At 44.3% G+C, this 22,670-nt stretch overlaps 1 long non-coding RNA gene across 1 annotated transcript; it reads right to left on the bottom strand.

Annotated features, from left to right (window-relative positions):
* Positions 1-20,578: 20,578 nt before the first annotated feature.
* LOC139801800 (uncharacterized) lies at positions 20,579-21,850 on the bottom strand. Its single transcript, XR_011728318.1, has 2 exons — positions 21,501-21,850; positions 20,579-20,851 (listed from the first exon to the last, which is right to left on the bottom strand). It is a non-coding gene; the product is annotated as an uncharacterized lncRNA (long non-coding RNA).
* Between the last annotated feature and the right edge of the window lie 820 nt (positions 21,851-22,670).

Genomic DNA, 22,670 nt, shown 5'->3' with positions numbered 1-22,670 from the left:
TTTGAAATTCACCCTCTGTGCTTCATACCAGCAAGACTGAACAGCATTTTATTACAAAAACTTTCATTATTGTGGGTCCAGTTTTATTCTCCCAAACTTCAGGAGCTCTCTGCCTCATTATACAGGATCTAAAGAGCAAAGTCAGACCAAGCTCCTTCAAGTGAGTCCACACAAAGTCTTGGCTAACTGAACATTAATAGTCAAATTAACCCTTAGATTGCTCTTTATAGAGATGAACTCTTAAAACCCATCTATTGCTATTCCAGAAATTCAAGATTTTACCACCCAATTTACCCACCACCATACTTTGCAACTTCAAAGCAAAAAGACTACAGGCTAATTTAAAGACAAAAACAAAAGAAAATCCAGAGGGCAATGCACACAGGCTGACACAGCTCCTGAGTAGGGCTGGTTGTTTTGCCTTCCTCCTCTTCCTTTTTTACTTTTTTTCCTCCCGAGGGACTCAGGCATTAGGCTGAGTGTTGAACTGATTCAGATTTTCAGCCCTAAAAGATGAATTTCCCTTCTGACTTGATTCATGCCCGTACAAACCTTTTGCAATTGTGTCTGTGCAGTTAATCATACTCAGCTACACCGAACCTGAGTGTTAGAAGGCTGAGTAAATATAACTACACCCTCGTTATCTTGTTTAAAGGTAGAAAGATTAATTTGAATTCTAACTGGAAATACTGATTCAATGAATAAGCCTGCAATGTAGAGGTTTTCAATTACCCTAAGAGATTGGTCTTTTGAATTTCCAAATTATGCAAGGCAAAGGAAGTTCAATTTAATCTATACACGGGGATACATTTGCTACCTTTGCAGCACTGGATGGCAGCAGTGAAAAAAGAGCCAAGGGAAAATACTGAAATGTTGGCTGTTGGTGCCCTCCAGGGGCCAAGCCGAGTATGGCTGGCAGGCAAAACTCATCACTTCGGAGCATTCAAGCAAATATAATAAATATTGCCTCCTATTGCCCTGCTCTCACCCAGTGCAAGGCCATTACTCATCTTGCATCAGGACAGCTTCCCTTCGCAGCCCCCCAGACACTGGGATGCTTGATCAGACAGGAGCAATGCAAGGGATGCATTTATATTTGACTATTTCTACTTTCCCTGCCTGGATTCCCAAGGGGGGGAAAAAAATTTAAAAAAAAAAGGTTTATATTTGATCACGTTGTGCATCTGTCTGTCCACTTCCAGCAGCCTGAAAGCCTTTGCCTGAGTGCCAATAAATCTGGGGCACAAGAAGAGGTGGCAAACACCATTCAAGAAAACAGACACTGAGAAATGAGAGGGACTGAACCCCATGCTAAACTCCATGTGCTGGGAGGCTGAAGCACCAACCCACCTATTTTTCTTCTCCCCAAAACCCAGCATCAAGTTCCAGGCCCAGGTGAGACCCTGAGACTCCAAGAGCTGCTGCAGGGCACAAATCAGCTCCCAGCCAGGCTGCTGGAAAAGCTCCTTTCTCCCTCCCCTTTTCCCTGCACAAAGCCCTCTGGCCATGCCAAGAATTTAGCCTGTAGAGACAAGGAGATTCCAAAAAGTCTTTGACATAATTAATATCAGATAATTGTTCCGAGTTTTCTTTCAGCTGCCACAAGTATAAACTGAGTCTGGGGAGCTACTGCTGATCATTTTTATGCATTTATGATTTATGATGAAATACCCAGCTCCAGCAGCTCTCCCCAGGCTACAGCACAATGATTTTAAATGGAGGACCTGCACCAGCAATGACATAACATCAATTCCCAGTATTTAACATGCCCATAAGCTGGAATATACACTCCTGGATCTGACCACACAGCTCATGAATGAAAAATTACTTCAGAAATCAGAATGGCAGCTAATTAGCAACACGTGCTGTCTTCCTTTATATTGTTCTCCTTAAATCATCTCCCCTTCCCACACTTTCTCACTGTTTTCAAAGTTTACTGGGAGGCAGCTTCAAACTTGAAAAGCATCTTGGATTCCAGCGATGCTACCAGGTTGTTTTTGCAACCTGGCAGGTCTGGGGTTCAGTATTATATCATCTATAAATCCAGGTCTATATAATCCATAAACCCAAGTCCATATAATCTATAAATCCAGGTCTATATAATCTATAAACCCAGGTCCATATAATCTGTAAACCCAGGACCTATAAATCCAGGTCTATTCACTGAGCTATGTGCCAGTTCAGCCTTATCAGAAATTCAGCTCCATCTTTCTACTTCCCAGAGAGACTGTAAGACATCAGCCCCTTATTAGGGGAGAAATTCCAGTTAGTACACAGACCAGTACACCAAAGCAACAGGGTTCTAGTCCATGAGAAGCTCAGCCCTGGAGCTGCATGTGCTGCTTTCTGTGAAGGTAACAAGATGGAAAATTACACTGCACGAATCCTGCTCCATCTAAGCTGTTTTCTCTCACTTTAGTCAAGGCTGATTAACACGGGGATTCTAGAAGAACAATCTCCAGGATACTTCATAACTTTCACTTGCTGAAGAATGAAAGCAAGCTGAGCATGTTTATTTTCATCATTATTTTCAGAGCAATGCTGAAGTCAACTCAGCATTTCTGCCAGGACTGGGCACTGCTGAGAAATGCAGCCTCTCCCCAACACCTGCAGGTGGCATGGTCTTCTTGTGCATTTCTCATCTCTGCTCTATAATCACATTTCAGGGGAAAAAAACTTTCCAGATGAAACAAGGTTTCAAAGATTATATACTGATTTATGACTTATTTTGCTCAAACCCATCAATTTAAGCAATTGCTTTATTTTCAGGGGCTGTGCTGAATTAGATTTAGAAAACACCGATGTGAAAAGATTCATGCCAGAGAACATAAAGTGAGCTAAAGGAGATGGACAATGAAATACACCCCCAGCACTCTGCTTGGAACTGCAGAATATGAAGACTCATGAAAAGCACAACTCAAACTGATCACAACAGCAGCAAACATCTTCAAACAATGAAGCAATATCCACTTTTGGAATTAAACTCCAGGTAGTATTTCTGTCTCGATAGCCTTTAACTGCAAAGCTTTTACAGACTCAGTGATCTTTGAACTCCTAACCAAGTATTTCACCTCCACAGCCAGGTTGTCAAGCAGTGCAGCTGTAGAGTCATCTGCAGACTTCCCTCTCCTTGGAAGGGATGGAAAATATTTCAGGTAGCTGAAATTGAGTGTGTTCAGCTTGGAAGAGGCAGGACCAGCAGCCCCATGCCCTGATGTGCCTTGGAGTCCTCGGGGCTCACTGTGGGCATCCCAGTCCCCCAGCCACAGATCTCAGGCCCTTTCCATTGAAGCCACCTGGATACTGATTCCCATGGAAAAAATTGCACCAATGTGATGACACTTCAGCTGCCAAACTGCCTCAAAATGGAAGAGAGTCACCTTAAAGTGACTCCAGCTATGGCAACAGACAAGAGACTCAAACACTGCTCCCTGCAAATACATCTCTAGATCCAGAAACCAAGACCTGACCCACTGGGAACAGAAGGGCTGTTTGGGGGATTGCACACCCAGCACCCCTCATGGAACTGACAAAGACTGGGACAGGGTGAAAAGGCTCTTTGGTCCAAAACAAACTATTCAGTACTTCCATGCTTCAGGAATTATAGCCTACATTTTGATTTTCCAGAAAAATCACCCCAAGTTTCAGTTCCTCTCTTTGCTACCCACTAATTTAGGGCACAGAAACCATTGCAGGATTGCACAAGAGCTCATGGAAGATCTTCCACCTGCCCTGGTGCAATTTCCAAACGAGCCACCTGTGATTCCCCCCCAGCACCACAGCAAAATGGAGGAACATTTAATAGTGTTAAATCTAAAACTGCCTTAAATAAAAACCCCCTCCCTCAGGACCAGTCCTTTCCATTCACATCACCATCCACTGGGGTAGCATGAAGCACTATAGTAAAGCTGATAATTATGTTTTTACAGATATTGGATATTAAATGTTTTCTGATTGTATTTAGTACTCAGACACTCCATTTCAGCATGGAAGCAAGATCATTCCTTTCTCCAAAGAAATATGAGATTTTCCATCAAAAAGAAAAGGTATTTCCCCCAAAGACTGCAATGGCTTAAGACAAAGAGCAGCCAGATGTCAGGCCTGTACCATTAAGAGATTCCAAACTAAAAAATCCCCCTTTAAATACCTCTGAAAGAAAGGAAAGAGCTCCTAGAAGTAATACTAGAACTAAAGATTTTCAGATATCAAGTCCTGGAATTATTCAGGTACTGAAAGAGTAATTTCAGAGTACTTGTGGAATACTTAAGCATTAACCAGTAACCTTCTCTCTCACTTCCAGATCTGCAAGAATATATCCTGCACACCTGGAATCAAAGCTAAGTTTACAGAAGAATTAATGCTAGAATTCTGCTGAGAATTATTTCTTTTTCCCTTAGAACAAAGCCACTGCTCATTCTCACCCTGGCATCTCCATGCCCCCCAAACACCCACAAGTTCACACAACACTCCCAGCACCCCAAAGCCTGCTACTTACCCAGCCACAAGGATGAGAAAGAGATCAGCCTCCTGAAAAAAAATATAATCCTGCTAGACTGGAGATAGAAAAAAAAAAAGCAGCCAGCTCTCAGAGCACTCTCCCACAGACTACAGGACCCCCAAGCAGCTCCCCCCAAGCCTATGAAGCAGAAGTTGGGGGCAGGGAGCTTCTCATTATCACCTGCAGCTGTGTAACCCTCAGAACCTGTGGCCATCAGCTCATCTTTGCCACCTGGGCTGCTGCCCCCAGCCCCACCATGTTCCCTCAGCTCCCAGGGCAGCTCTCCCATGCCAGGCAGACCTCCTGGTGCATCCCCCCTCACATTTCCCTTTGGGAAGTACTTCTCATGGCAACCCCAGGACCTGGAAACAGTACCAGGGCTCTTTTGAGGCATGGTGACAGCTCAGGGCTCTCTTTCTTTCTGTTGGACTGGAATCTCTTCCTTTGGAGAAAAAGTTTGCACTGGTTTACACGGGTGCCTTCTTCCTGACCTAAATCTAAGTGCAGACCCCAGGTGGCACAGGAAATCCTCTTCCCTTCCTCAAATTATAAAAAAAACCCCAAAAAAATGGGGACATTGACAGCAGCCCACTGAAAGCAGGTTTGCTAATGGGCCACTTCCTAGCTTCCAGCAAGGGAATGCTGTTACATTCCTTAATCCAGCTTTAAATCAATGATGATTTTAACTTGCTTTCAGCACCAAGCTCTGAGTGCATGGCCTGTGCTGGCTGAGGAGCCAGCCACCCAGAGATGATTGATCAGCATCCCACCTCAGGTGTGACAGAGCCACAAGCAGATGACAAATTCTCTTCGTCATGCTTCAGCTTCTGCTGGGTTTTAACACAAAACAGGTGGAAAGCAGAGGAATAAAAAAAATTCCAGACATCGTGGCAGATATTGGAGGAGTGTGAACAAAGGGCTGACAGGATGGGTCCCTGGGGACTGGCCTGCAGCAGAAAAGCCTGAAACCTCCATCCCTGTCTCCAGCAGACAGGCAATCACTGGCTAATGCCCTCCAATTGTTTCACATTAAATTGTTGGCTCTACTTCCAGCTGTGTTTCATTAGACTTTAATAAGATGCAATAAAAGTGCCCAGGATAAACTCTGGCAGGCACCTGGTACCAAAGCAGGAGATGTGCATTTGAAAATGCCAAGTTTCTGCCTTCATGGTTAGGCTCCTGATTAGCTTTGGAAAACTTCTCATCGTGGCAGAGCCCAGCCAAAACCAGAGCTTTGTTCTAGGGTCTGCACCACCAGTCCAGTTTATACCTTCTGCCCAGGCCAGTAAGACACAGAAAGAATTGTGTCTGCACTCCAGCTGGCACACAAAACTCAAGGGTTTTCACTGACTGGCTCACTATAAAACCAAGAAAATGTTGCTGGGATATCTTTTGCTGAGAGTCAGCTCTGGAATCTTCAATGCCCTCTGAACAAGCAGAATTGGGGAATTAGAACTGCCTCTCCCATAAAGCTTGGTCAGTATGGCCCTGAATTAAATCCCACTGAGGCTGACAGGAGCCCTTGGTTGGTCAGAGTTGGAACAAATACTCTGTGGGTTCTCTGACTTGGTCCTGTCTTGAGTTTTCCCTTTAAATGCCTGATCCATGAGCTCTGTTCTGAACATGAGACCTTATCTGCAGCCACATCTTTCCCATTTTGGCTCTCAGGCCTCTCTACAAAACACTTTCAAATGCTGTCCACATGGTTTTTAATATACTGAACTTGGATTTTATTTTATGGAACCCAAGGAACTGTGTTTGCTAATTTCTTTTCTCTTAGATCTGTCCATCTGATTTTTTTTAAATTTTCCTTAAATCCCAGCCATGTACTTTCTGTACTTTAATTTTCTGACGTGGCCTTGCTTCAAGTTTTGACATCTTGCTGAAAAGTTTCAGCAACAATCAGTCAAAACACGATGATGACATTTGGGGTTTCAGTTTAATCCATCCCAGAGCACAGACCAAAGCAGTTCAGTGAACACAGACTTTCTAATTTCACTAATCACAGGAGCAGTGAGAGCTTTTTCAGCCAAAAGCTGCCTCTCTGAGTTCCTGCTCCAGCCTAATGAACATGATTTGATGCTTCTTCACAGCAAATGACAATTTCCACATCAGCAGCTGGGCTCAAGGCAGGGCTCCTGAGAGGAGAAGCCTCAGCTCTGGTGTACAAACCTCATGGATTCTCCCCCCTGCTGCATTTAGAGCTCTTTCCTCTGGAACAAAGCTTTGATTGTTTCTCAGCACTTCCTGATAGAACCTTTTGCTACTTTAAAATCATGGTGACTGTAACCAATGGAATGAATTTACCCAGAGGTAGCCAGCTCTGTTCCCAGTGCTTCTGGCAGAAGACTGGAAAACAGAAACTGTGACCAGGGCTGCATCTCAAATCTTACAGCTGAAGAAAAAAAAGGATATTTAACCCCACCCTGCACCAGTTCTGAGTGAAATCTGGGTCCCTCGAGCCTTCCCAGTGCAGGTAGTGCAGCTCTCTTTGTTTACTCCTCATACCCCTCCAAACCAGAATGTAAATGTTGTCCCTAGGGGGAAGATGCTTTTAGAGGACTGGAAAAACCCAGATCTTCAGTACTAAGCACTCTGACCTCCAAAGGATGTCATGTATTCCAAGCTTGCCCAGCAAAACTGATCTGCCTTGTTGCTCCAGAAACTGCACCAGTGCAGAGGTGCTAAATGGGTTGGTACCTGCATCTCCAGAGGGGTGCTGAACATTTCCTATTTCAAACCATCAAACAGGACCCATAGCAGTATTTCACAGAAAGGGATATACATAGGGACAAAGAATTTTGACTACATATTTAAAGAAAAAAGAAATTGACTTTAAAAAAAAATAATAAAATAAGCATTTCTGTAAAGAAAAAGAAATATTATAAAGCCTGTTGGATTATTTATCACGTATTATCATTAGAATTGTCACAAATATTATCATCAAAGCACCAATGCTTGGCATTCTTTAACCCAACATGAAATTGTGCCAAATGTTATCAGCAAAAATAAAACCAACACAACTGCTCTAACAGCTGGAATAAACATTTCCAGAATAGGGCATTTTTCTCATTGATCTGATAAGCTAACAGACCATTAAATACTCAGCATGAGAGAGCAGGGAAATGTATCTGACACCTAGGAGCCATGAAGAAGGATGGAAAGGATGGATGATTCCCAGTGACTGCACCCTGATAGCAGTGGGAGCTCCCTGCAGCAGATCTGGAGTGACTCTCACACCACCATCCCCTCTCCCAAGGCACTTAGGAGCTTATTCAAGTTGTCTGAAACATAAAAACCTGAACATCCTGAACCTCTTTTGCAACTTCCTCTTAAAACTCACTTTTCCCAACAAGTGGGGAATGAAGGAGAGAGAAACAAGGTTTAAAATGTCACAGAGGAGCAGACAAAAGCATCGTGGTGGCCAAGCAGGCCCCTCAGACTTGTTCTCTAACCCAACACCATCACCACCAAAAGCCCTGGAGTTTAACAATCCCTGCAGCTCCCTGCCACTCCTAACCACAGGAAATATTCTTTCTGTAATGCTGTTCATATTCTGTTTTGCTAACACTGCCTCTGTACCAGACAGACACAAATACTCCAGATGCAACTGCACCATCCACCCAAAACCAGATTTCCAGGAGGGGGAGAGCAGCAGGGTCCATTCATTGTGTTCCTCACACTGGGGACACCAGGAGGTGTCAGTGCCAGCCTGGTGTCACCCAGGGATGGCAGAGCCTGCAGATGCTGCCCTGCTGAGACAGTTCTCCAGATGCTCTGTGCCATCAGGCAGCAGCAGGAGTGGTGCCAGGGCCAAAGAGGTAATAAAGACTCTGTGAACCATGAGAGCAGCACTGAGAGACACTGAGCTCCCTCTGTAGCTATCAGTGATACAAATCCAGAGCAATTCCATAAAATTACAGAACTCCCCTGTCCACATTTGCACACAAAGGGGAAGTAATGACCTTTAAAAACCATGCAGGTCTAGCAAAAAACTTTCTTTACTGCAAAAAAAAAAGCTTTTTCTTCAAAAGCCATGCCTGTAGGGAATTTTTTTTCCAGGTACATTTTAGGTTCCACTGCAATAGTTTTGGATTTTGATGGATCCTGACTACTTCAGTTATTTGCTAGTATAAGCACAGCAAGTTATCTGCTATCATCTAGCTGAAGGGATTAGCCTGTAGCTAATGATTTAAAGCTCAACTCATCTTTATTCTGAACATACAAACTATTCATTGATTACAGCTTTTCTGTAGTCATCTGTGCAAATGACTGCTCTTGCCATTCATCACTGCCTCCTCTTCCAGCTGTCAATCAGCTCTTCCTGCTGATGCCAAAGTCACATTTCAGTCTTGCACTGTTTGGGGGTGATGGAGCTCAGATGAAAGCACAAGAGGAGGGCCCCACACAACAGCCCTGTGGCCTCTCAGGTGTGTGATGCTGATATTTGGGATGCACAATGTTCACTGAGGTCTTGGCACTTTGGGGAAATGCTATAAAAAGCACCTAAGTTAACATATGGCTTCTGCACAGGACAATTAGAGCAAGAAGTCAGTATTTTCTCTTGTAACCACTGCCCTGTGGGGCAGATAAGAAGAAGATCTTTATAAAAAAGGAGCAGTGAAATGTCTTAACCTTTTAAAAAGTCACTTAAAATAATTTTTTTTGTATATAAAATGCTCTCACTGCTCATAAACAAAAGAACAAAGTAAAGCATTAATAAAATACAGTGCCACCCTGAAGATTTGGAAAGAAAAGGAGCAGCAGGTGCCTCCTCTGGCCAGGTAAATAGCGGTATGTGAGTCCAGAAGGGTTTCAGGAGTCAGATCTACAACAGCCTTGCCTGTTTTTCCACTTAGAATGGGTTCCTGGGAGTTTCCTGCTCCCAGCTAAACCAAGAGTTGCTTAGGTCATCTCCAAAAGCCAGGAGATCTGCCTGTATTTATTTTATTCCAAGCTATGGTTTTAATCTTGTAACAAATCATGCCATAGCTTTATCTCGAGCTTTAAAAAGACCTCCAGGTCAGTGCTCTTGGAGTGAGTGTGTTGGAGGAGGTGAAGCAGGAGAAGCCTGGCTAATTTCAGAGCTCTGCTGACAAGACAGGACCAGCCCATGCCAGCAGAGGGGGAGCCTGGGGCTCAGCAGCAAGGATTCTATTCACAAATCCTTACTGCAACAAGATGCAGAGGTGGAAATGCACAGTATTTGCATTCTGTGCCAACATCACAAACCAAACCCACCTAAAAAGAATGATCAGAAACCAGAAAATGCATTGGTTTGTTTGCTTAAGATAATCAATTTGGCTTTTTTCTGCTCAATATTTTTTCATCTTCAGTATTTTTCCTTCCACCCTGAAGATTAGAAAAACAAAGCTTTCCCTTGCTGATAATGACTTCACCCCAGAAACAGAGACTTTAGGAAAATAACACAAGGCTCAGATACCCAAAAGGTATTTGAATGATTAATTACCCTTGGTTTCAACATGTGGAAAGGCCTCACTATTTTTGAGACCTGGAGGCCAAATATGAGACTCACTAAAAACCTTTACCCATCTGCAAAACTATCTCTGTGTTACCCTTCTGCCCAGCTCTCAGTGGTTCTCACTTCAGCTCTCAACCACAGTTTAAGGCAGCAATATATCAGCATTTTTTTAAGTGCTTTTCACTTCTGCCAAGCAAAGGAGAAGCTGTTCTTTATGCTGGCTGCCTCCTTTTCTTCTCCTGAGGTTTTTCCATCTCACGTCCCTGATTTTAGCAAGGAATACAAGGAGAAATTGATGCTCACATCTGTGTAGAGTCACATCTGTAGCCAACCCTCCTGTACTCCATCCCCTGATTTGGCTGTAGGGAAGGAGCAGGTCTTGATTGCACAGAGCTTTGAAGTTTCCTGATGATTGGAACATGTGCTGGAAACAGTGTCACTACCATATTTATATCAAAGTTGATTATCTATAGAAAGGAAGTCTGTTTACATGTTTGTTTCCACTTCTGTTAATAGACAGGGCAAGGAGAGGGGAATTAGCATATGAAAATGCCAGCTGGGACTCACAGCTATCAAAATAAGATAGGGCTGGGCTCAGATCAAAGGGATCTGCTAATTTGGAGTAAGTCTGATATTGCCTTTTCTGTCTCAGAGTTACTTTAGGCCCTGGCAGTAAAAAGATTTATTTGTAACCAGGAAAACACATCTGAGTTTCTCATTTTACAGCCTTTACATTCATAGGATGGAATTGTTTCTCTTACACAGTAGAAGGACAGCACCAAAAGAACAACATAAAATCTTTCTGGTACCTTTCAGCCCATGTTCAAAGACATGAAGTATTTGGCATAGAAGATTAATTCACCAAGGTGATACTCTAACAAATTATGTCAAGACATCTGAAAGTCATCATTTTTGTGCACATGCATGCATTTTAAAAGCAAATCTACAAGAGGATCAAAAACAAGATTAAACCACATCTGTTTGGGTTTATACTACATTGTCTGCAGAGTTCAAAGTTGTTTCCTTTCGTCTAAAAAAAACTTACCCAGCTGTTTTTTATCTTAAATTCCTACCACTATCAAAGAAGTGTTTTCATTGGCCAACCACTGTTATTTCTAGAGGTTGAGCAAGTTAGGAATGGAGCTAAGTAAGAAAATATGCTTTATTCATCAAAGGTTTACCCTCTGTGACTTGACTTGGCACACTGAGAAAATTAATAGAGAGGTTTCACCAGGTTCTGTTGGGAGCAGTGGATCTACTGTGTGTCATCATGCCATAAATTAGGCCCTCAATCTTTTTGCACAAGTAATTGACTACAACTGACACCGATAAGGAAAACACGAGACAGAATGGATTGGAAGAGGCACAAATTATATAAGAAGTAAATAAATCCAGCACAAATTCAATAGGTGGGAAAGAGAAATGTTTTGAAAACTGCCATCCATCTGTAAACATTCTGCAGAAATGCAGGTGCTGTGCAGCACCCTTGTGAATGCAGGACTTGTTCAGCTGCCCCTGACAAATGTAGGCAGACATGTACATGTGTATTTATCCATGCACACACAATAACACCAGATCATCAGCTCCTGATGTTCAGCCTTAAACAAAAAAGAATAAAAGGTGCTACAACGAGACTGCCTCCATCACAGCAGTGTTTTGTGTTAAAAAAGAAAAGAAATATTAAGTTAAACTAAAAGCATATGACACGACAGCTGCATTCTGAGCTGTGCATTTCTCTTTTCTCTATGCTTCTGCCCTTCTGAATGCCTTCAAGTTGCAGGTGAGAGGCTGTGTGACACACCAGAGCCCCAGTTTCACCCCAGTGGGAACTGGAAGAAGCCTCTCATGAACTCGGATCCATCCTAAAGGCCAAGTTCCTTCCATCCTAAGGCCAGGCTGGATTCCTAAACCAAAGAGCAAAACATTTAACCTTTGCTAAGGTGTCCTGAGAAGCACCTGCTCTTACACCCAGCATGGAAAGGGAATGAGCACTGATTGCCTCTCCAACCACGAGCCCAGGGCAGGAGAAGTGGCACATCTTGGGTTGCTGAAGCAGACAGGAGGGCATGAAAGTTGGAAACCTGAGGGTCTGGGCTGTCCAGGGAGGTGGTGGATTCTCCATCCCTGGAGGTTTTTAAGACAAAGGCTGGATGTGGCACTGAGTGCCAAGTGGTAGTGGATCAAGGGCTGGATTTGATGCTCTCAGAGGTCCCTTCCAACCCAGATGATTCTCTGACTCTGTGACTCCCTCTGGAATTCAGTACCCAACCTCCTCAAAAGTTTCCTTTACTTTGCAGACCTGGCCCTATTCTTTCTGAAGCAGGAATAAAACTTGTTTTTCTTATGCAGCAAACAAGAAAACTGAGCAGTTGGGCACCCTACAGCTGGTCTACTAATGTCCCAATCTTTTCAATATGTTCATTATTCAGTTGTCACAGATTCATACATTTGATAGCTCTCAATCTGCAGATCATTCATATCAGGGCCTAACAGCTGGCATTCCATGCCATAACACTGGAACTATGGAGCTGCAATGTATAGAACACGTGGGGGTAACTTTGCTTACCAACTGAGTACACACTGTGTGCTCTGCACTCAAATGTCATTTTATAAATGCCCAATTTAAATTTAACATTGTGTGGGATAAACCAATAAATCTTTAGCCTGGAACAAGGAACAATACCAGCTAATTTATGTAACTAATCAGAAGCACATCATTTTTGTTGTGTTTGGTTTCGCTGGAATCTCGACCTTGAAAATATTTTGGGTGGTCTTTGTTCTACATTTGTTCCCCCCTTTTTCCAAACTCTAATGTTTCAGTGTCACCTCTATGTGAATTATCTTTTCCACAGAAATGGAAAAAAAAAAAAGCAGTGATTCAATCTGCTGACATATGGTTAAGAACCATTCACAGAAGCCTGGATCTCTGCATAGAGCTCAGGAGGAGTAATTGGAGAAAGGGAGATTCTCCAAAGGGAGAAAGTTAAAAAATGGAAATAAATCGAGATGAAGAACAATAAGAAAATATGCTGACAATTTATTCAAACACCTTCTGGCACACAGCAAGAAAAATAGCCCCAGTGCCCCCATCATTATTTAATGCAGTTCTCCTTTTCCAGGTCATGGTAATACATGTTCCAACCACCATCTGAAAATTAAATACAAAGCTGCCCAGAAACAGAATTCAGACAGCTCCAAGGGGATGTGTTCAGTAATGCCCAAGTGCCTTAGAAATTTAAGGTAAATTTTCAGAGTCCCAGAGCAACATTTAGACCCAGTTTCAGTGCTTGCATCTCGTGCCTTCAAACATCCTTTTGCATCTGGCTTAGGCCAGGAAGTGCATTCAGCTGTAGCCACACAAACTTCAAACTTCATTTTTAGAGCAGAATCATTCCTCTTCCTATCAGATCATCTGAGGAGCAACAACAGCTAGGCCTAGAACAACAATGCAGCAAAACCAAATAATTTTTAAAATATGCTACCACTGCCTGTCCCTGATGCTCCAGGGACCCCACAGGAGGTGAGCTGAGGACAGAGCATGCAGCAAATATCCTGGCTCTACACCTAACAACTCCCTTCAGTGCTATTTCAGGGTATTTCTTTCCCCTTCCCATACCAATTCACCCTTCATAATTTCAAAGATGGATAGATGTGGATTGAGGGGTTTGAGGTTTCTGGATGAATAACAGCACTAAAGGCCATCCAAGTGATTTGAAATGCAAATCCATGGAGGAACAGGAGGGCAGCCCTTGGTGGATGGTTGGTCATAACTGCTTGTGCAGCAAATATTATAATGTGTTCACTTTCTCACTGCCTCTTAGTGGCAGACAAGTCTTATTTAGCAAAAGAGTTCACAGCAATCTGCACCTTCACTGCAGTCCTGGAAAACTTCTGTGCAAAAAGAACAAATGTTTTGCTTTGGGAAAAAACTGTGTGTAAATCCTGTGTAAACCTGGAGTAAGTATTTGTAAGGATTGTGTTGTATCTGAGTCAGGTAAATGTGCTCAGAGTCACATAAATTCCTTTCACAGCATGGATGCCATGAGGAGACATACAGACTGTGCCAGCAATGCTCTCACTAACCAGTCCCCTCGTGGGATGACAAGGGATGTGACAACAGCCAAAAAAAGCAATAAACCTCCCCAGTTGTGGACAGAGTCTCTCTGAGATCACTGCCCAGTGGGCAGAGACAGAATACTCCCTTGTGCTTGGGCAACTCATGTCAGAGATACCATCAAATAATCACCTTAGTATAAGCAGCTCTCTCGGTCCCACAATCCTCCTAACACTCCCACAAAGTCATTAGGTGCCTATTTTCAAGCATCAGAATACCAGAAAATATGAAAAATGAAAGCCCCAACAAGATTATAGTCTTGACATCCCATTGGCATTGCTAATATTGCTTCATATTATATAAACTTTGAAGGCTATAGTTATGGGAAGGCATTGCAGCTTTCCTTTCCAGGATGGTGAAAAATGCAGCTGAGCTTTTTTTTTTTTTTTTTAAACTACCAGGATTTAAATTACCATCTGTTTGTCTTTTAAAACACACAACCAAGAGCCAGCTATTCAGCTTTGTGCTCACCTACAGAGCACCTCAGGGTGGAGGGGCAGCTCTGCTAAGCTGCTCTGCATCCTCAAGAGCATCCCTGGCTCTGGCCTTACCCAAGCAGCTTTAACAACTCCCTGCTCTGGAGGGGAAAACAGGCTCAAACAAAACCCTTTTGTTTCATCACTCCAAGTATTTCCAAAGACTTTAATGATACAAAAGCAAACACGAGATGCAAAATCCTGCTGTATTGAAAAAAAAAATTGTAGAGATGTTTTGTATCCAAAGAGACCCTTTTTGAATATTTTCAGACCTCCAGGATGTTTCTGTTAGTCCTCCTCCTCCCACAGGACCTGGGAGCTCTGGTCAAGTGTTTTGTCCTACTGTGCAAAGACATAAAGACACAGCCCACCCCAAGGCAGTTTGCAATTAAAACAAGATGAGAGACAAAGCAGGGACAGAGGGAAGGCAGGAGGGCATCCAAGGTAACCATGATCATGCAGCCAAGCTGTGCCTCACCACAATCTGGAGATTTTTCATAGAATGGGCTGGGTTGGAAGGGACCTCAGAGATCATCAAGTCCAACCCTTGATCCACTCCCCCCGTGGTTCCCAGCCCATGGCACTGAGTGCCACATCCAGGCTCTTTTTAAATATCTCCAGGGATGGAGAATCCACCCCTTCCCTGGGCAGCCCATTCCAATGGCTGAGCACCCTCTCCAGAAAGAAATTCTTTCTCATGTCCAACCTAAACCTCCCCTGGCACAACTTGAGACCTCTTGTGCCCTCTTGTCTTGCTGAGAGTTGCCTGGGAAAAGAGCCCAACCCCCCCCTGGCTCCAACCTCCTTTCAGGGAGTTGTAGAGAGTGATGAGGCCTCCCCTGAGCCTCCTCTTCTCCAGCCTCAACACCCCCAGCTCCCTCAGCCTCTCCTCCTCCTTTTGATACAAATCAAACAACCACAGGGACCTCTGTGGAAGTTTGGAAGAAATATTCACACTTTGTGAATGTGCCAGAGAAGTTCCTCCCATAAGGATGAAGAAAAAGACAAGTTTCAATCTGAACAGCATGGGACAGAGATGGGTGTTGGGATCCATCTGCCTTTGGCAGACAGTTTTCCAGCAACCACAGGGAAAGAACCAACTGGACAGGCTGCACCAGGTCTCAGGAGCACCTTGCAGGCACAGCCAAGTTGTTTATAGGTGAGATATATATCAGGGATGTCAGAAAAAACCTGCAGAGGGTACTGTTTCAGTTCAGGTTTATAGATTCATAAATAGCTTATCTTCTCTGAAAAGGGAAGGTTCCTGCTGTCACTTGTCTTCTTCTCTCCCTTCCCATGTCCAGCCAGCATGGACAGACCATTTCTGCTCATCAAAACCAGTGAAAAAGAGACCCAGCCAATTCATTGTGCAGTCAGACCAGGTCTGAAAATGACAGAGGGAGAAGGTTAGGGGGGATAGAATAGAAGAGAGATGTGACTGGAAGAGGACTCTTAACAGGAAGAAAGGGAACATCATTTTTGCAACAATGCAGCACCAAGATAACCATTCCACCCTCTTCCCTGTTTCCCACACCCTTCTCATCTTGCTGGCATGCTTAGTAAGAGTGCACCAGCTCTGCTCATCCCAGAAGCCTGATGTTAACAGAAAATACCCAATAAATTGCTGTTCTTCAAATAGCAATGAGGTGTTTTAGTGGCTTGACTTTTCGTTGTGTGGGTGTAAAGCAAATATGCTTATTTTCTTTTTTTTATATACCAGGAAACATATGGAAGCTGGATGATACTTTTCCCAGCCTGCCAGTATTTTAAATTCACAGAACCCGAATCCTTTGGGGAATGTCCTAAATGTACATGCACTCTCAGGTGAGAATCCTTGCACAGGGATCTCTAGATTAACAGATCTGTGTGCACATATGTACAGCCCCCTCTTCAGAGGCCCCAGACATATGGAAGCCAATGCAGGTCAACGCTTCCCACGTCAGGGTTGCTCAGGCCAGCACCAAATCAGCAGTTCCTTCCTCCACACCATCACAGTTCCTCAGAGGAAAGCTCCTCCAAGGATCTATCAGCACCAGCTGTACAAAGTTTTTCAGTTTGTCACCTAGGACACAACAAGAATGCCTTCCAGGCTGTTTTATCTGTTAGACCCAAGCATTTCTCAGTCAGTCCTTTTATTTGACACTAAAATTTAGCCCTAAGAAATATCTGCCACTGCCCAGTCTGTCCTAGAGCAACAGAGCAGTTCATCTCAGCAGTGAATGTAAACTGATGAAAATTTCTCACTTTAAACTGTTTTAAATTTTCATTAGAATTGTACTGCTTTATTCAGTGACTTCATGATGCAAAAAAAAAAAAAAAAAAAAATTTATATGTGGAACTAGATTTTGTGTTACAGCAATATCCTTACAGCAGTACCTGAAGGGGGCCTTACAGGAAAGCTGAGGAGGGACTTTTACAAGGAATGATAGCATGAGAGTGGATGGTTTTATGATGAAAGAGGGAGGATTTAGATATTAAGAAAAAATTCTTCTTAATTTGCCCAGAGAAGCTGTGGCTGCCCCATCCCTGGCAGGGTTGAAGGTTGGATGGGGCTTGGAGCAGCCTGGGCTGTGGGAGGTGTCCCTGACAGGGACTGGGATTAGATGATTTTTAAGGTTTCTTCCAACCCAACCCATTCTGTTATTCTATGAATATCCCCCAAAACAGTCCTTCAACAGAAACATTTGCAAGGTATGCTCACTCCTATCACATTAAAAAAAAAATATATAGCACTAATATTTTTCCCCACAAGTGAACACAGAATGCCCATGAATGCTGAAATGCTGCAGGACCTAAGACCTCAGAAAGGTCGTCTCTGACCTGGGGAGCTGCAGGGACACCAAAGCCAGGTCTGCAGGTCTAGCGTGGCCCAAGAACCTGTTGGTACCTTTGCTGAGGCTCAGCAGAAGGTGGCAGTGTTGGATCCACCATCGCCTTCAGCCTCAGCCGCCAGCAGCAGCTGCTGCCACAAATGCAGCCCTAATAATGACAAACCCCGCATCCGCTGCTCAATCACTGCTCATTCATGTGCTGAGCCTTCCTCCGTCAGGTGCCCGCAGCCCAGAGCCTTCACACTGAATGAGCTCTTTTGTTAAAAAATAAAAATCACCAACAGAGCAGTGGGGAGATGGGACAGGGGCTGGGGCAGATGCACTGACAGAATGACAGGATGACAGGATCACAGAATGACAGGATGACAGGATCACAGAATGAAAGAATCACAGAGTCATCCGGGTTGGAAAGGACCTCAGAGCTCATCAAGTCCAACCCTTGATCCACTCCCCCCGTGGTTCCCAGCCCATGGCATTCAGTGCCACATTCAGTGTCTCCTTAAAAACCTCCAGGGACGGAGAATCCACCCCCTCCCTGGGCAGCCCATTCCAATGCCTGATCACCCTCTCTATAAAGAAATTCTTCCTAATATCCAACCTAACCCTCCCCTGGCAGACCTTAAGCCCATGGCCTCTTGTCTGCCTGGGAGCAGAGCCCGACCCCCCCCGGCTCCAACCTCCTTTCAGGGAGTTGTAGAGAGTGATGAGGTCTCCCCTGAGCCTCCTCTTCTCCAGCCTCAACACCCCCAGCTCCCTCAGCCCTTCCTCACAGGACTTGTGCTGGATCCCTTCACAGCCTCCTTGCTCTTCTCTGGACCTGCTCCAGCACCTCAATCTCCTTCCTGAGCTGAGGGGCCCAGAACTGGACACAGGACTCAAGGTGAGCACAAGGGAAGAATCCCTTCCCTGGACCTGTTGGCCACCCTGTTCCAGGGACATGGGGGTCCCTGCTTCTCCAAGCTGGGGGTTTTTAGAATAAAGCAGATAAATGACAGGACAGCAGCCCCAGGCTGTGCCTGACAGGACGGCTTCAGCCTTAGGTCACCTCACAGCAGACAGGAGGGACAGGAACCTGTGTTGGGCTGCAACTGACCCTGCAAATGCTGAGCACCCAGCACCAAAGTCACTCACAGGAAAAGCTCTGCAGCTTCTCCAAGGCCCAGAACCTCTGACCCAGCTCAGCTAAGCCATGGCAACACCATGGGGTGCAGACAGACACATCTGTCCTCTGCCTCTGCACCAGCTTGGCCAGGGGACACCCCTGCCCCACACCACAGGTTCCTGACAGTGGGTGATGAGCCTGGCAAAAGGGGAAAATGGATTGAAAATGGAATATTTTGGCTACAAACATCAAGCTACTCCAACCACTTCAGGATGAGCAGGGAGCTGATAGAGCTGCCTGTCTGATGCTTTAGCAGGGGGTGGATGTTGCCACGTCTCAGGCCCACCTCTTGGGAATCACATCCATGTTCCTAGGTCAGCTAAGCCTTGGAATTGTGTCTGGGTGTCCACGGAAGCTGGAGCCATAGTGTCAGCCCTGAGACCTCAACCCCAAAATCAACCCTGGATTCATGCTTTGCACAGAAAATTTCCATCATTTTCCATGTCTACCACAGGACACCTTATCCAGGTGGAGAACTTCTGCATCGTGTCAGATCTGAAAGAGCAAAATCACTGAGGAGCAGCTTGTAAGTGCTCACTGCCCCTTCTGTATTTACCCCAGTGGGAAGGCTGGAGGAAGTGTCTGCTGCTCAGTGCAAGCAAGAGGCAAACAATCTGGCTCAGACAGGAAACATAACACCAGCTGATGCAGAGCTTTTTAGCATATGAATGTGTAAATTTGCTGTGACAGGTGGGATGTTTCAATGACTTTCAATAGAAAGCCAACTGCTACTCAGTTATCATTAGAAATTTCTCACTGAAATGCCAATGACTGCTGCCCCATGCTGGGTAATGAAGCTCTGAATTAGTTTTTAAAAAGAGAGAGTGAGAGCAACTAAAAACAATATCCCTGCTGGGTGATTTCCTGATCGGAGCACAACTAGCAAAATATTTGTTCATGCAAATGTTTCCTGCCATGAGCAGCTTAACAATATCAATGTGTTTCATGCAGGAAAATAAACAACAAATAATGAAAAGCACATGAGGCAAAGAGGAATATTTGGAATCATCCTAATTACAGAAATCTTCCTTTTAGGAAAAGAGCCAGAGAGTCCAGCAGCCCAGCACTGACATCAGTCTGTAACAGAGCCAGGGCAGGAAGAGTCTTAGGAGGAGATGTCCAAGACAGCTCTTCCACCTCTTTGTCAGATGTTCAAGGTTATTCAGTATTTCTCTGCTGGTGTAAGGCAGCAGCCACCCCCCCAGTACAACCCTCTGGCTGCATGATTTCCAAGGATGAGTGGCAAAGGATAATTTCAGCAGATGAGTCCCCTGGAAAGCAGCAGTAAGACAAGGGATGTGTTTTAGGGACTTGCTAAGACTTTTTAGTGGCTCCTGGCCAACAACCAGCACACAGGAAAAGAGCCTGTATATTTTTATTCTCCTAGAATAACACAGAGAAAAGTTCCCATCTCTCTCCTTGAGTTCTGTCCCCCTTCCAAGATGAAAAATCAACATCAGATCATCACCTGATTGTGCCCAGCCAGAAGAAGAGACACAATGGGCCACCAGACCTGTCAGCAGCAGTTCAGGCCAGGATTTAAATTCTCAGTGGATCACATCCATGCCTCCTGCCACATCCCTCTGCACCTGACCAGTCCCCTCACCACTGCCCACTTCTATCCCTGTTTCACTTATGTTTCAATTGGCTTTTATTAAAATAAACACAGAAACTACAATAACAAAATGACCCAACTGCAGACATATGTACAGATGTCCAGGAGGTTTGCAACACTACCAGCTAGAAAAGGGTTTTTTTTTTTCCTTCTTAACTGGGCATAACCTGTATTTCAGGGACAAATGGGATTTTTGGTAAAACTAGGAAAACACTGTTTGCTGTGACCCACCAGAGTCATGCTCACTGAACCAAATGTCCTGCTCTAAATACACTAAGTGCTACACTAAGTGAAACCAAACAAATGAATTCAGAAAGATTAACAACTCTAAAGCTGAAAGACATGGAGTCTTTCATGTTTTTCTCTCCAGGATATCTGGGACATTTGTTGTGAACACAAGTAGACTGCACATGATTACAATTTATTGAATTAAACCCAGAAGAGTTGCTGTTGGATAAAGTAGCACTTTCTTCCCTTGCCTGATGTAGATGAAATCTGGAACTTCAATGCCCATCTGCAATACCGTGTTCCATTACAAATATATCAAGCAAATTAAACTAAGTTCATCTGGAATATTTTTTTTGAGTTTGGTTTTTGAGGTTAGGAGCAGGGCTTCAGGCAGCTGCTGCAATCAGTCTGTAAATTAAATGTTGGTTTCATGGTGGTTGATGACCTAAAGAAAGGCAAATGTTGAACACTAGGGGAAAATAACAGAATCCTGTTTAATCATCTTACATTTCCTCTTTTTTTTGTTGTTGTTTTTCTTCTTTTCCCTTTGGTCTGAAAAAGCTACTTGTCTAGAATGGGATTAAAAACTTCAGCCATTTTGCTGCAGGAGCCTTTGGTTTCAACCCACAAAAAGACATCAGGGGGGGATTAATTTTGCTTAACAATCAACTCAAGAAGTTCCCTGGAAACAAGACACACTGCACTTAGCTTTGAAGCTCAAATGTTAGCTCCACTTTGAATCTGAAGAGACTTTTGAGGAGCACATTAGCACCTAGGCTTTGCCTGTAGAAGATTTATGTGGAGGACCTTTAGCCACAAATCCCTGTGGGCACCTCAGCCCAGAAGAAAACCAGACTGAATGTACAAACACGAGCTACTGACACCCAGCAAAGCTGCTGTGGGTGTTTTTATGGCTCCTGCTCCTGAATTTGCAGGCTCATGGCTTGGCCCATGACAGCACATCCATTTGCAGGGGAGCACTGACAAAAGGGCATCTGACAACCAGCCCAGGGAATGCTGCTCCATGTCCACCCCAAGACACACTCCTCTGAAAATCAACAGGGTTTGGGTGCAGCCAGCACCCCCAGCCACACCTGGGGGGTTGTATTTTGGATCAAGCAGTTTAGAGAGGCCTTGTCAAGGTCTCCTCCTCTTCTTGCTCACCCCAAAGCCTTCTCACTGTATCAGCCATCAAAAACATGACTTCAAAGCTGAAGAAGCAACCAAAAGCAAACATCTAAAAGCCCAAATGGAGGCAGACAACTACACCCAGAGCTCCAGGAAGTGTCACTTTACAATATGTGAAGTCTGTGGAGGTGATGACATTAACACTAAGAGCAGAATTTCACTCCCAGTGCTGCTAGGAAGCAGCTGAGAAGCTCACAGCTCTGCCCTGAGGTGTCTCTTGAAGTCTCCTCTATTTCTTTGCACTTCCCTGACAACAGCTCCCTGTGTCTCTCTGGTAACACTGAGCATTGTGAAATCAGAGTTATTAGCTATGTCACCCAAGGCAGGGTGCAAAACAACCCAGAGCTCTCTTTCTCAGTTCTTGGAAAAATACTTGCCTCAGCTTTATTTCCTTACCACGAGTATTAAAAAAAAAAAAAAAAAAAAAAAAAAAAGGCACTGAAGGAGTTTACAAACCCTTTTCATGTGGAGAAGAGGAACGTGAATTCCCTTTAATCTTTCATAGCTTGTGTGTGTTAACTGCATGCTTCAAGAGTGCCAGCTGATTTAAATTTTGCAAGGGGTATTCAGGGACCACCAAAGTCAAGGAAGGGCTGTCCTGCCATGGGAGTGGCTGCAGGAGCCAGGGCAGAGGTGAGGGTGGGGGATGCAGACCCAGAAAGAGCCCCTGTGCTGAGCCCATCAGCAGGATGAAGTCCATCTGCACCACTTGGGTTTCCCCTCAAGCAGGGAAGGGAGGGCTTTCCTGTTGAGCTCTGGCTCATTCCACACCTCCACGTTGCCAGGGAGGAGGAGAAAGGCTTTTTGCTTAAGCAAAGGTGTCTTTGCAGAGGGTGGATTTCATTGCAATGATGGGGATCAACTTGATTTTCTGCTGGGTGGCTTACTGTGAAGGGAAAAGATTAATTCTGTGTAGTACAGAAGACAGATTAATGATGGGAAAAAAATAAAAAAAAAAACAAAAAACAGGTAAAGAGAATATCCAAGAGATTATGTCCCAAGAGCACTAGGGACATCCCCCTATCTAGATTTTAGTTAGCACTTTACCACTTCCCTGAGATGAAGTACCCACATTA

Source organism: Heliangelus exortis, chromosome 12 (assembly GCF_036169615.1).
Source record: "Heliangelus exortis chromosome 12, bHelExo1.hap1, whole genome shotgun sequence".
In the NCBI taxonomy this organism is placed as follows: Eukaryota; Metazoa; Chordata; class Aves; order Apodiformes; family Trochilidae; genus Heliangelus; species Heliangelus exortis.
The sequence above is the reverse complement of the archived record's forward strand: the minus strand, read 5'-3'. Positions and strand labels throughout refer to the sequence as shown.